This window comes from Buteo buteo, chromosome 13 (genome assembly GCF_964188355.1).
Source record: "Buteo buteo chromosome 13, bButBut1.hap1.1, whole genome shotgun sequence".
Taxonomy (NCBI): Eukaryota; Metazoa; Chordata; class Aves; order Accipitriformes; family Accipitridae; genus Buteo; species Buteo buteo.
Genome location: NC_134183.1, coordinates 39,915,412 through 39,930,621, shown reverse-complemented (window position 1 = coordinate 39,930,621; position 15,210 = coordinate 39,915,412).

Sequence of the window (15,210 nt, the reverse complement as noted above, 5' to 3'; positions counted from 1 at the left end):
GAACGGGTTTCAGCACACGTGGCCAGCGGGTGCCAAAACCCACCTCATTTGCAACCTATGACGCATGCGCTCGCTGGCCAGGCGCGCTGCACGAGTCATAGCCATCCTGTCTATTGGTTCATGGGCTTTGTGATGTGGTTGTGATGCACAGAGAATCTTGACCTGTTATGTTAGCCAAGGTGACCTCTACGTTAGTTTTTGGCTGAGGTGGTATTCAGATTGCCGCACCATCTAGGATGTTCCAGATGATGATGGTCGTACAAATCGAGCGGGAGTCTGTTGTGGGCCTGTATCTGTGGAAACACAATCATAACCTCGTTCCCAGGTTATTAATGGAAATGGACCTTCCCATTGCCCTGTTTCTAGATTCTTAACTAAAACCATGACCTTACCCCTAATTTTGGCTTTAGCTAACTTTTACGTTTACCCCACACTGACTTCCCGTAATCACACAATGTTTAATCCAATTATGCTTAACACGCTTCTTACCTAATGCAAGTTCTATATACAATAAAGCACGCTGTCCTAAGTCTTCTACAAGCGATAAATCATATACTTCCTTATAATGCATTAACCAAAAACCTCTCTTAAGGACTCAATGTCTGCTAGTCCTCTAAAGTGTAATACTCTGTTAGCCAGAATCTGTCGGATCAGTGGCTCCAGCACCCGCCGGTACCATGCCAGTTGCCGTTGGGATGATTCCGGACCCAGCATCAGTGCGAAGCATGGCTTGACCCACTTGGCTGGGATCCAACGAATGCCTCGATCTGTAAGCAAACACATATACCCTCTCCCAGTAAGTTTTACTTCTGCGGGTCTGCACCATTGCCCGGACTCTGGGTCCTTATACATTACCATGATTCCTGTACTTTGTTGCGTCCTTTCTGCCTGTAAAAGAGCATGATGCACTACCATTGGTGAGTCTTTGTGATCACCTGTCAATCTAAGATAATTTAGCACAAATAAGGCTTTGGCCAATCGCTCCTCTGGAAGTAAGCCCTAGGTTCCCCCCTTTTGTCTTTGCAGCATGCTCTTTAGGGTCTGGTTGGCCCGTTTGACAATAGCCTGTCCTGTGGGAAGATGTGGAATACCCGTACCATGGTGAATTCCCCACAAATTACAAAATCGAGCAAATCATGTAGAACCATAAGCCGGCCTGTTGTCCCTCTTAATTTCTTTAGGTACACCCAGCACTGCAAAAGAAGCATGAAGATGTTGTTCAACTTGTAAGGACTTCTCTCCAGTTTGTGCCATGGCCCACATGGCAGTAGAATAGGTATCAATACTCACATGCACATAACGCTTTGCACCAAACCACATGACATGGGTGACATCCATTTCCCACAACTGCAATGGCAAAAGACCTCGTGGGTTAACCCCACAGCCCAGGCCCAGCCCCTCCTTTTGACAATCGGGGCATGCTTTAACGATGCCTTGGGCATCAGTGAGTGGTAAGTCAAATTGTTTTGCTAACATCCTAGCGGGTTGGTGCAAGAACACATATGATTGCCGTGCTTGTTGAAAACAGTTCCCTGGAGGAGGCTCCCATGCCGCTGCAACCAACTGGTCAGCTCTTTCATTTCCCTCTGACAAACCTGGTAGTTTTTGATGACTTCTTATATGTGTTATAAAATACTCTACACTCCGAGAATGCAAGCAGCGTAGTAATGACAAAAACAACATTCACAATCTTTTGTTTGTGACCTCCATTACCATTGTTCTTTCCATCCTTTGTACCACCCAGACTACGTAAAGAGAATTGGATACAATATTCAGCGGCTCCTTAGCCCAATGCTGCAGTGCTCAAATCACCACTTTCAGTTCTAACATCTGTAAAGAATCCCCAGGCTCTCCCTTTTCAACATGCTCACACCACTGATCGTTAGCATCTTTCCACGTACAGGCGGCCGTACCTGTCTTTTTCCCAGCATCAGTAAACACTGTTATCCCGTGTACAGGTGTTTCCGACCTCCATGGTTTTTGCTCAAAGGTTTGCTGTTCCAATAGTGACCACAACTTATGCTTTGGATATTGATTACTTATCGTACCTCCAACCCCGCTAATGACACTTGTAACGCTACAGAATGCCGAATTCCCCATTCCAAATGCCATTTTACCAGAGGTATTAGTAACATTTCTGGTTCCGTCCTGCAATCTCTACAATCCTCGTTCTTCCCCTAATGATCAGTTGTGCAAATAATTCCAATCGGGTTACAATAGATTCGTCCGGTTGCATGGCCAAGAAGACCCATTCCAGAATTCTCAAGGGATCTGCGCGCTTTGTGTCCCACTGACAAATTACCGCATAAGGGTGTTGTCTCTGAGAGTCCCCTGTATTAACGATCATCAATATTATCGGTAAATCCTCATTGCATCTGGATGCAAAGCTAGATGCAATTTTCTTTGATATATATTCGAAGGCTCTTTTCTGTTCTCCTGTCATTTCCCATTTCTCGTCTGCGCGTGCGCTCGTACCCAGGAGTTCTACCAAAGCAGCCATATCGTCATTAGTGATACCGCAAAGATTCTGCACCCACTGGATAGCTCCCACAAGCTTCTGGACATCATGCACCGTTAAAATTTCTGAATGTTATTTGAACCTTCTGAGGTTTAACATTGCTAGCATCTATGTGCCACCCCAAATAATTCCAAGGTGCTGACATTTGCACCTTTTCAGGAGCAATTATTAATCCGCAATGGCTTAAGGTGTCCTGTAATTGATTTAAAATTTCATCATGTGGCAAGTTCCTTCCCGCTATCAAAATGTCATCCATATAATGGTAAATAATTAACTGCGGAAACTGCTTTCTCACAGGCTCTAATGCCCAGGCCACATACACCTGACACATCGTGGGGGAATTGCGCATTCCTTGCGGTAACACGACCAATGGTATCTCTTATAGGGCTCTGCCTTGTTAATCGATGGTACCGAAAAGGCGAACCGTTCAGCGTCATCTGGGTGCAAGGGAATGGTGAAAAAACAATCCTCTAGATCTATAATTAACAAATCCCATTCTTCCAGAAGCATAACTGGAGGCGGCAAACCTGGCTGCAGGGCTCCCATAGCATGCATCACCACATTCACAGCTCTAAGGTCATGTAACAGTCTCCATTTCCCACTTTTCTTGGGTATGGTAAATATTGGTGTATTCCATGGACTAGTAGAAGGAGCAACATGTCCCGCTCTCAATTGCTCCTCAACTAACTCTTGTATTTTTAGCAGCCTTTCAGAATTTAGTGGCCACTGATCAATCCAAACAGGCTCATCTGTTTTCCAGCTAATTTTTAGGATTGGATGCCCCTCACTGACCGCTCCTAAAAAGGATGGGTCACTAACATTGCCTTCATTTGGCTCAATAAATCACGGCCTATGAGGCCAAACAATTCAGTTGGGGTAGTCATGACATACGGACGCGTCGTAACGTGTTCACTGTCGGGGAACACAAATGTAATCGGTAGCTGACTTACTAAGGAGGCTTGTGTGCCCCCTGTCCCTGCAATGCCAAAATTTGGATTGATCAATGGCCATGATGGAGGCCAAATATATTGTGAAATAATCATAACATCAGCTCCTGTATCGATTGTCATCGGTTTCTTGACGATAACGCCGTCAGGCCCTTCCAATTGCACTACCGTTTCTGGTTTACCTTTTGGTATGTCCATGGCAAAATATACCTGTGGTTTCCCTGTGGAGCCGAATCCACCATCTCCATGTTGTACTTCACCTGGGTTCGGAACACATGACCTGTGCTATAATATAGCACATAATTGTGGTATTCTGGTACCTTTAGGAATAGAAACAGGAGGGATTAAAACATGAATCATAATTTTCACAGTCCCACAAAAATCTGCATCAATAAGCCCTGGGAATACCAGAATTCCTTTTAGAGCTGTTGAAGATCGCTCCATTAAAAATGCACTAAGCCCAACCCCAGTGGTCCCTTTATGTTGCTACCCAGCAAGTGGACTCCTGCATCCACCAACGTAATGTCTACTGCAGTTTCCACGTCCACTCCGGAGCTTCCTGCAGTGGCAGATCTGGTGGTTGCGAGGCCGCCTGAGGGCTGGCAGCCCAAGCCCCTTGCATTTGTGTCGTCGCACGAGGGGCCTTTGCGCTCGGTGTAAAGTTTCCCTTCTTCCTGCATTGTTGGGCGGTACGTCTATCTTTCTTACAATTGTTGCAGCACTTTTTGTTAGTAGAAACTCTACATTGGCTCTTAATGTGTCCAAGTTTACCACAATTAAAACACTTGACTGAGGGTTTCTTACTGGCTTTATCAATAAGCGGATTCCGTACTGACTCACAGCAGTCCTTAATTTCTCAAGGACTTTCCAGTCACATGCCTCCCATCTTTTTTGTCCATTATTTTGTATAACAATTGGGAATGCTTGGATCATAGTCCCTTCCACAAGGGCATTTTTTATTACTCCCCTCCAATGCCTCTCCCTCTCGTCTGCAGCGGCTATTACAGGCAGCTCCACGTCTATCGCGGGCACAGATGGCTTCAGCTTTGAGAGGTGGGATGGATTAAAGGGTGGGGGGGGGGGCACGGATGGTTCCACCGTCTCCGGTGTCGAGAGGCTGGATGGTTAAAGGGCGGTGGCGGGGGCATGGATGGTGCTGCCTGGGGACCGCCGGTGGCAGCAGCTGGTGGCAGCCGGCGGCAGCCGCTCCATGGCCGGCTGACACACATCGTGGTGGGTGGGCGGAGGGGAGGCGGGGTACAGGGCAGGGGGAGGGGGGGGAGCGGGGCTGGTATACGGCCAAAATCTTCGTTCTCTTGCCTTCTTGGCTCACCCTTTTGGGAGGATGAATATCTCCCCCTCACTTCTGGTTCTTCTGACCGTACTGTCAGTTTTTGTAACTGGTTCACCATCTCTTTAGGAGCTCTTCCACCGTACTACCTGATGGAGGCGGTTCCTTCTCCTCTACAATCTCTCTATCCTCATTAGTCACCCCCGAGTCTGTCGGCTCCGGACCTGCCGGGCGACAATCGGCCCCCCCTAATTCCCCTGCTTCTCGCGGAGTAACAGGCAGGGGGATATCTTCGGTGCCAGCGACCTGGCTGGGTATAGGCAAAGGCTGTGTTTGTGCAGACGTCTCAGCATTAGCAGAAATGGATGCTCGGGGGGGTAGAGATAGCTGTGTAGAGAATGTCCCCCTAACTGCAGCAGGATAGGCTGATGCAGCAGACATGGAGGCAGCAGAAGGGGTCACTGCCGTGCAGACAGTGGCAACTGCCTGCTGTTCCACCCTCATTGCCTGCAGCACATCTCAAATTACCTTCCAGTGCACTGCGTATTTGTTTGCCTCCTTTGCCTTATCTCCCCCGCTTCTAATAGCGTCCCACAGCGCCTTGCCTATATTATCCCAGGTCGCTACTTCAAATGCGACATTTATACTCGGAATAAGTTCTCTCTTCCAAGCCCATAAAAGCAACCCCTTTATCACGGAGTTATTGCATTTCAGTCCTCTCTTAGAGAGAATATGTTGAAGGAGTTTCAGGACCACTTCTTGCTCTTTGTCCAACCCCATCTCCTTCTCCGAGCGCTCACCTGATCAGGGTGAGATTCAACCTACTATTCACTTACACACGCCTCCTCGTCTTCCCAGCTTAGCTGAGACTCAAGCCATACTGCCAGGACAGCAGGGATCATTTCGGTCGGCTTCTCCGCTCCCTCGCTGGTTCAGCTGCACGAGACATTCTCGTATAGACAGTAAAGAGTCGATCTGAGGGTCCCTGTTTGGGCACCAAATGCGGCGGAGGATCCACAGGGGACATCACACACAGACCAATGTGATCAAGTGAAGCCCATTTACGACAACTTTCAGAACAGTTATATACCCTATGCGCTTATGGACGCGCCTTATACAATGCTCTGATTGGTACAATATCCCGTTTCATGCACCGCTATCTTATGCTTTATTGGCTGCTCAAGCTTCTTCACGAGGCATCTTGCGGTTGCTTACCTCATTCTTTGGCATCCAGGAGTTGTTTGTGAGGCTCTTCTTATCTTCCTTTTCCCAGCGTACAAGGACATAGTGTTCTTGTCCTCTTCAGCATTTGTATGCTTATGCTTCGTTCCCAGCTAAAGGCTGGATTGCTCACATGTCCTCGCTCAGCCACAAAATCCTCAACACCCATGCTGCCCCACCAGTAGCAGGTGGGTAGGCCTAGAACAGAATCATGGAAGGAGGAGAGCCCCTGGGGAACTCCACTTTTCCACTCTCCCCTACAAAAGTCACATTCTGCATGCCTCTCCTCTCCCCCGCAATATGGAGCTTTTGACATTCTTCAAACATTCACCCACAAAATCCTTTCTCCCTGCTTCCGCTTTCCCCTCCAACAACCCTTCTGGTTGGAGGGCATTTCAGGGAGTCAGAGAGTGCATCCTCCTGCTTCAGGCAGGCTCCCACCAGCTGATCAGTGCTTTGTCCTTTCGGGTCATAAAATACCTTGACGACAGATGTTTCACAGCCTCTCTGGACCCCTGTTCCCATGCTTAGGCACCCTCTGGGTGATCATTTGTGTTTGTGTAGCCAGTCACAAACTGCCTGCTCAACTTCTGACCATGGCGCTCATCCTCCAGCCATCGCAGTAGCCTCCTGGAGTAGGCACCAGGAGGCTCCTATTAGATCCCCGCTAAGCATTTTCGTCTCCCAGCTGAGCAAGCCTTGGGTCCTCAGCCTCTCCTCACAAGCCCAGAGCCCCCTGCCCCTGACTATCCTAGGGATCCTCCGCAGAACTTGCTCCAGTTTATCATCAGCTTTCCTTGGTTCCCCAGATAGTCCTTCTTCCCCCGTTTTGGAGATGGGGCAACTTTTCCCTCTCCTTAGTCGTCAGGGAGCTCCTCTGCCCTCTGCTCCCAAAGCTGGAGAGCCCCTGCGATGCGTCCTTCCCTCTTTCAGGCCCAGTGGCACACTCTGTAGGTGGCAATCCAGGATGTGGCATTGACCAGCAGGATTTCAACCCAGAAAGCTTCCCCGAGCTGGCAGTTCCTCACCAGCAAACACGGACAGCACCAGTGGGAAGAGGGACAGGTGGGAGTAAAGGCCCACCAGTAAGAGGCCAACAGGGGCATAGCAGGCTCTCTCCAACACTGCTGACAGGACAGAGGCATCCTCATGCAATCCCACCACAGGTTGCACGAGCACTGGTGGCATTTTTCAGAAGGACCACAGTCAGGAAGTATGAGCCACAGAAGAGGTCCTCCTGTGCGCACAGGAAGAGGAAGAGGAAGAGGGGACATGCACAGGGTGGTATCAGAGCATGCCGGAGCATGTCGGGATTGAGGGAGATGCTGAAGGAGCTGGGATTGTTCAGCCTGGAGAATAGACGGTGAGGGGGCTTCTGCTATATTAAGGTAGCTCACTGGCTTGCCAAGGCCTGCCCTGGGCCAGAAGTTTCTTGGGAGTGCAGGACACAGGAGTGGCTTGGCCTCCTGCGTGAGCCAGCCTGGCCTGAGCTGCAGCTCCCAGGAGCTGGGGAGCTCTGGGAGATCTCTGGCTGCCCATTGAAGCCTGTAAGGGGGGCAGAAAGTGTCCTCCCCGCAGTGTCCCGCAGGGAGGAGCAGTATCAGAGGCTACAGTGGACGGAACATTTGCCGTGACCTTGGGGAAGTGTGAGGGACGGTGCTGACTTGCTGACTTGACATTGCTGCTGCCTCAACATCCTGTTGTTGTAGGGGAGTACGCGCAAGACGTCCCCAAAGAAACCACCACATCCGCGCCTGCTGAGCTGTGCTTGCCCGATAGGGTAATGAGTTCTGTGGAAATGGGTGGACTTTTCAGAGAAATTGTGGGGACTGGGACAATAAATGAACTGCGTACTCCCCTCTCGTGGGTGGAAGACCCGAACCTGGAAGACATCGGAAGGACTGTGGCACCTGGATCTGAAGGAAAGACACTTGACTGGCAGCAGAAGAACCTGACCCTCCATCACTGGCGTCGGAACTGACTCAGTGGGACGTTGCTGGCTTCATGGTGGTGGTAACTAGTCTTGCTACCTCTCTTCCATTCTCTTGCTTAGGTCTGCCTCTTTTTCTTCTTCCTCCCTCTGTTCTATCGCAGTTATTGGTTGTTGTAGGAAATAAAAATTGCAAGGTTGTACAGCATCTGACCTTGTTTGTGTCTTAATCTCGCTCTCGGGATCATTTAACAACCCTCCCTGATATTGGATGGGGACATTTTTAAATTGGCGTCACGGACAGGATCCCCAGAGATGAGAGTGCTATACTAATTTGTCGTGGAACTTTTGTGTTAATGTGCAGTCTGGCCCCTGAGAGTGAAAAGGGGGAACTAGTATATTCACGTGTGGCCCTCTCAGGTCGTAATTCTCCTTTAAGTTAGGGTGTGGCTTCGAAGTTTGTGCTGTTGAGAGTGAGAAGGGGGGAATTCGGAACTATTGTGAGACCCTCTGAAGACGTTACCCCCTTCTAGTTGTGTTGATGTGTAATTGGTTAGTGTGTCCTTCTGAGAGGGAGACCCTCTCAGAATGCAGACCCCCTGATTTCCGTTAGAGAAAATGGATGCTTGGGAAACTGTTGGTGTTTGTGATTCTGCGCCCTCACGGGTTGAAGGAATAGAGAAACTATATGATCTTTTAGAGGACTACCGATCTTGCCTCTCAGTCCAGGGACAAGACTGGGCGAAAAACCACTGGTTTCAACCACAGAGTGTGGTGGATAGGATAAGAATCTTGCAGAAGGAAGCTAAGGTTAAAAAAAAGGAAAGGAAAAGCAATAATTTGTGCGGTGCTAGGAGTGAGTCTGGCAGCTGCGATGGAAGAGAGGAAGCAAAAGTCTGGTCAAAGTGATATGATCAGAAGCCTGCAAGAACAATTGCAAGAAAGCAAACAGTTGTTGGAGGAGGAAAGGAACCTTGTTAAGGTTTTAACGGAAGAATTGAAGAAGCAACTTTCGAGAGAGGTGAATATAGAGGCGGAGGTAGAGACGCTGCCTGCAGAGAAAAGGACACAGCAAATCTATCCTCAGAGGGATTTGCAAAGGGCAAAAGAGACCGTAGAAAGCCCCCCCCCCCCGTGTGTCCAGTGATTAAAACAGAGTATGTGTATGAGGACAGTAGCAATGACCGTCCTCAGGTTATCACTAAAGAAGCCCCATATACAGCAACTGAATTAGCAAAATTGAGAAAAGATTTTTCAAGGGTGGCAGAGGAATCTGAGACGGAGTACGTGTGGAGAGTGTCTTTGTCAGGAGGAGATGGAATCTTGTTGTCAGAGAAAGAAGCAGAAGGATATTGGGGTCCAGGTGTGTTTCTAACAACTGGCAATCACCAGGCCCCATGATCATTGACTCAGAGAGCTGCGTACTGGGCTGGAGGGCTGAACCCCATGGAAAGAGGAGATCCCCTTGCCATAACCGGTACGGTGGATCAGCTAGTGGAAAGTGTGCAAAAGGCGGCATGTATCCAGATGATGTATGATCGGGAGCTCAAGCCCCATCAGGGCTCCCCGATGTTGCTGCCTGCGGACCAAGAGAGGATGACTATTCTGATATGGGGGCTCCCCGACTCTCTGAGACCAATTGGGATCCGATTGCAAGGGAGAATTCTAAACACCCCCAATGGAGAAAGGACTATGTCCACTCTGGAGGGGAGAATGTCCCCTGACCGTTGGCGGCCAGGGAGAAAAGTGTGGACATGGGGAGAGGTAGCTCAGGAATTGATTAACTTTGGGAGGAAATACAGCCCTGTTAGTGGATCATCTCAAAGAACTGAAAACAAGATCATATGGCGACTTAGTGGGCGACAATTAGCCCCTGGAAGAGAGAGGCTCCTAAGTTGACAGGGACTGTGGCAGCTAGGGCTTCAGAAAGGCATTCCCCGGGACTTGATGGATGGGCTCTCGACCCAAAGACTGGAGGAGCTTGTGCAGAATTGGTCAGGGCGAAAGGCCATTTCCAAACCAATCCCTAGTGCCCCACCCTTGATAAACCTTGAGGACGAGCCGACTAAGGAGGAGAAGGTGGCGGGAAACTAGATCCTTCGCCCCCTGAAAGTGAGGGGGGAGGCGGAGGGTGGATGTTTGTTAGACAACTCACCTGCAATACAAAAGGAGATTTACTGATTACTGTCGCTGTAGGACCAAAGAAAAGACCGGTGACCTTTTTAATTGATACTGGGGCACAAATTACCGCACTAAGGCGGACTGAAGCAGAACGATGTGGGATTTCGGCCCCATCTAAAAATCTGTTTGTCTTAAACACCTTTGGAAAAACACAATCAGTGCCCATGACTCCAGGAACACTATGGTTGCCAGGGGAGGAAAACCCTGTCAATACCATGGTGGCCGTAGGATCTTTCCAGATGAACCTTTTAGGTATACATGTTCTGAAGGGTAGACAGTGGCGTGACACCCAGGGAAACTCATGGTCTTTTGGTGTCCCTCAGATTAGGCAGTTAGCCGAAACATCCGACATGGAGGTGCGTCTATTGCAAGCGACACCTACCCTTCCCCCTTCCAAGCTGACAAATGTTAAACCCTATCCAGTGCCTCTAGGAGCAAGAGAAGGAATTACGCCAGTTTTGGAGGATTTAAAGAAACAAGGGGTTGTAGTTCCTACTCACTCCCCCTTCAACTCCCCAGTATGGCCAGTCCAAAAACCAAACGGCAAATGGAGATTGACAGTAGATTACAGGAGGCTCAATGCCAACACAGGTCCACTAACAGCTGCTGTACCAAACATTGCTGAATTGATAGCTGCCATTCAGGAACAATCCCACCCTGTCATGGCAACGATTGATGTTAAGGATATGGTTTTTATGGTCCCTTTACAACATGAGGACCAGGATCGCTTTGCCTTCACCTGGGAAGGACAACAGTACACCTTTACACAACTGCCCCAAGGATACAAGCACTCCTTCACGCTGGCTCACCATGCTCTAGCGCAAGAGTTGGAAACAATTCCCATAAAAGCAGAGGTAAAGATCTATCAATATATAGATGGTGTGGTCATAGGAGGAAGGCAGGTAGAAGAAGTTAGAGAAACCCAGAACGACATTATCACCCATTTGGAAAGTATAGGGTTGACAATTCCACCTGAGAAGATCCAGACTCCTTCAAGTGAGGCAAAATTTTTAGGAATCTGGTGGAAGGGAGGCATGACGTGTATCCCACCGGATACCCTTTCCTCTCTTGATCAGATCAAGATGCCAGAGTCAAAGAAAGACTTACAGCATGCCCTAGGGTTGCTTGTGTTTTGGAGGAAACACATTCCTGATTTCTCAATTATTGCTAGACCCCTGTATGACTTGTTGCGAAAGAGAGCTCAGTGGGAATGGACTCAGGTCCATGAGGAGGCTTTACAGCTGTCGGTGTTTGAAGTGACTGCCTATCAGGCCCTTGGTCCCATTCACCCAACAGATCCGGTTCAAATTGAGTGGGGCTTCACCAAGACTGGACTGTCAATCCATTTGTGGCAAAAGGGTCCAGAGGGGCCTGTTCAGCCCATTGGTTTTTACTCTCGTAGCTTTAAAGATGCTGAAAAAAGGTATACAACTTGGGAAAAAGGCCTATTTGTAGTTAGTTTAGCTTTGAGAGAAGCTGAACGGACCATCCGGCAACAATCTATAGCGCTCAGAGGTCCATTTAAAGTGACCAAAGCAGTTTTGGCAGGAACTCCACCCCCTGACGGGGTGGCCCAGAGAGCCTCTGTGCAAAAGTGGTATGCACAAATAGAACACTACTGTGTAATCTTTTCTGTATCAGAAGGAGCCGCAAAAGTGTTAAATATACAAGATGAGGTAAACCCAGATAGAGACACCTCCGAGCTTTTGCCTGTAATAGAATTAGCTCCTCCGTTTTCCGGACAATTGCAAAATGTCTGGTTCACGGATGCCTCATTGAAGCGAGAGGGAAAAGTCTGGAAATATCAAGCTGTGGCACTTCGAGTAGATACCGAGGAACAGATCATTACCGAAGGGATAGGTAGTGCACAAGTAGGAGAACTAATTGCTGTGTGGAGTGTCTTCCAGCACGAGGCTCAATCTGCTTCTTCTGCCTATATCTATACTGACTCTTATGCTGTGTTAAAAGGCTGCACTGAGTGGCTTCCATTCTGGGAACAAAACGGGTGGGAGGTCAATAGGATACCTGTATGGCAAAAAGAAAAATGGCAAGATATTCTTACCATTGCCAGACAAGGGAAATTTGCAGTAGCATGGGTAGCATCTCACCAACCAGATGATGCCCCGGTGAGCCAATGGAATGCTAAAGTGGATGAGCTAGCCCGGCTAGCTCTCCTACAAAGCACCCAGATAGTGGAAAATTGGGAACGCCTGTTAGAATGGCTACATGTAAAACAGAAACATTCAGGAGTTAAAGACCTCTGTTGTGAAGCACAAGCCTGAGGGTGGCCAGTTACCAGGGAAGAATGTAAAACTTGTGTGTCCTCCTGCGAACAGTGCCGCGTCCATTTGGACAGACACCCGCTGGAGGGTGACCCCCTGCATTTGAGAGAGGGAAAAGGCCTATGGGAGGCTTGGCAGATTGATTATATCGGTCCCTTTCGGAGGTCAGAGGGAAAGTACTACATACTGGTAGGTGTGGAGATAGTATCTGGACTAGTGCAGGCTAAAGCGTGTGCTAAGGCAACAGGAGAAAGCACAATAAAAGCTCTAAAAGAATGGTTTGGAATTTTCCCCAAACCACAGTCAATCCAATCAGATAACGGCTCACATTTCACAGCCCAAGTAGTCCAGGAATGGGCAGCCGAGGAGGGAATTTCATGGGTGTTCCATACCCCGTATTACCCACAAGCAAATGGAATTGTGGAAAGAACAAACAGTCTGCTAAAACGCTTTCTCAAACCGCACAAGCCAGGAGGGGCTGAGAGAGTGTGGGATGCAGTGACCAGCGTTAATAGTCACTGGGGAGTAAATGGATGTCCAAAGATCACAGCATTCTGCCCAAAAGCTCCAACAATCATGCCAGCCCCGCATGGTCCTGACCACCCCAGCAACCCATCTCATTTCCCAGGACAACCTGTCCTGGTCGAACTTCCCGCAGTGGGCACCGTGCCTCTGGTGTTGGACACACCCCTTAACAAAAATACCTGGAAGGCCAAAGATGCCTGTGGAAAAATTCATAAGATTCACCCTAGATGGATTGTCCCCTCTTTCTAACCCAAGAAGCGAATTTGTTTTTGTTTCACTTTCAGGGAGAAGCAAGCGACACAGACATACCCACAGAAGAAGAGAAGCAGACACGATGTTATTCTTAATTATGTTATGTTGGGGATTTATCTATGAGGGTGAAGGGAAACCAATTCCCCCACCTCCCCTTATCCCATATGATCCCTTTAAGGATAATGAATTTGTCCTGTTAGCAAAAGCTGTAAGCCAAGCCTTTAATCTGAGTCATTGTTGGTTTGTGGAGGACCTTTAGGGTTGTCAAGTTGGCCATGGACCTCCATGTCCCTCGCTCCAGCACAAATTGTAAGCAATTACAGTGAAACTGACAGTACCACCTGGGACAATGGCGAAACATGGCCAATTCAATTTCCTACTGTGGGTAGATATTGTTTAAATCGCACCCAGAAGGGAGGGGTCAATGTCGGAGAAAGCAGGTATCAAAGGACACTCACACATCGACTGGTTAATGAAGAGACAGGGGTTTACATATGGATGTGGCTGGACGAAGCCGGACGCACCAAAGCATTCAAAGGGTTTTGGTTGAACAAAAATGAAACCTTCTCTTTCCAATGGCCTAGAAGCCATGTTTATCATCAAATCTGTAAGTGGAAGAACAATACTGGTGCCTGGTATTGTACCGGCCAGACAAACAGCAACAGACCAACTGAATTTTACAGTCCTTTCAGAAATGAGACCACAACTTATTTCCAATTCCCAAAGACTGCAGATGGACCATTTGCCAATGGTGCCAAAGCCAGAAAGGGCCATTATTGGATTTGTGGACATACTGCCTACAAACAACTACCAGCTAATTGGTCAGGGATTTGTTATATAGGGATTATCCGACCTCTGTTTTTCCTTCTTCCAGAGGCGGGTGGTCCTCGATTGGGAGTGAGACTATATGATAATTTGGGAAACAAAAGGATTGCACGTAGCAAGCGAGCTGTTGACGTTAAAATAGGAGGAACACAAAGGTGGGGGGAAAATGAGTGGCCCCCTGAAAGAATAATTGAGCATTATGGGCCTGCCACTTGGAATCCCAGTGAACCAATAGCAGGGGCACGAGAACCGATTTATAATTTGAAGCGCATAATTTGATTGCAAGCAGTTTTAGAAATTATTACCAATAAAACTGCTAATGCTATAGACCTTTTAACTCAACAATCTCAACAGATGCATACTGCAATCCTTCAACACCGCATGGTTTTGTATTATTTACTAGCTGAAGAGGGAGGAGTATGTGGGAAATTAAATGTTTCTAATTGTTGTTTGGAAATAGACGATGTAGGTGAAGTAGTTCTTCAACTGACCACAGATATCAGGAAACTAGCCCATGTCCCTGTTCAAACATGGAATGGATGGAACGGCAATCTATGGTCTTGGTTACCTGGAGCACCATGGGTAAAACAGCTTCTGTTTTACCTGTTATGTGCATTTGTCGCTTTGATGTTTGTGCCATGTGCTATTCCTTGTTTTATTCAATTAATCCAACATGTCATATCAAACATGCAATTTGTATCTGCTGCTTCGCCTGACGGTGTAAAACAGATTCGTGTCGTTCGCCAATCAAAGCGCGTGACTGTATGAATTGTTTAGGCACATGCGCTCTGGGCTGAGGGCGTGGAACTGCGTAAACGCCCCTTCTCACTCAGGTTAGTCACACCACCATTTTTTGCTCCGTAATTAGCCAAAATGTATACCCTTCTTATACTCTACTTTGTGGCAGTTGTTTTGTGGGCTTTTGCAATATGTATGTGTTTGACTTGTAAGTGTACTGGGTGGCTTTGGAATTTTGTGGCAGCTGTTTTGTTGGTCTTTGCTATATTTTTCTTTGTGGTATGCGTGTATTGGTCTTGTAAGGGTCCGTGTAAACCATCTTGTAATTGTACTTGTTCATGTGGACAACCACCTTCTCCCCCTCCCCATTCCAGAAGACCAGGAGCACCTTCCTAGGCCCGACCGGGGACACATTTTAGTAGATATTGTTATCGTTATTGCTGTCTTAAGATGTGTTTTGGTAGAATAGCGGTTAATCATTGTTATATAGGATTACTGTT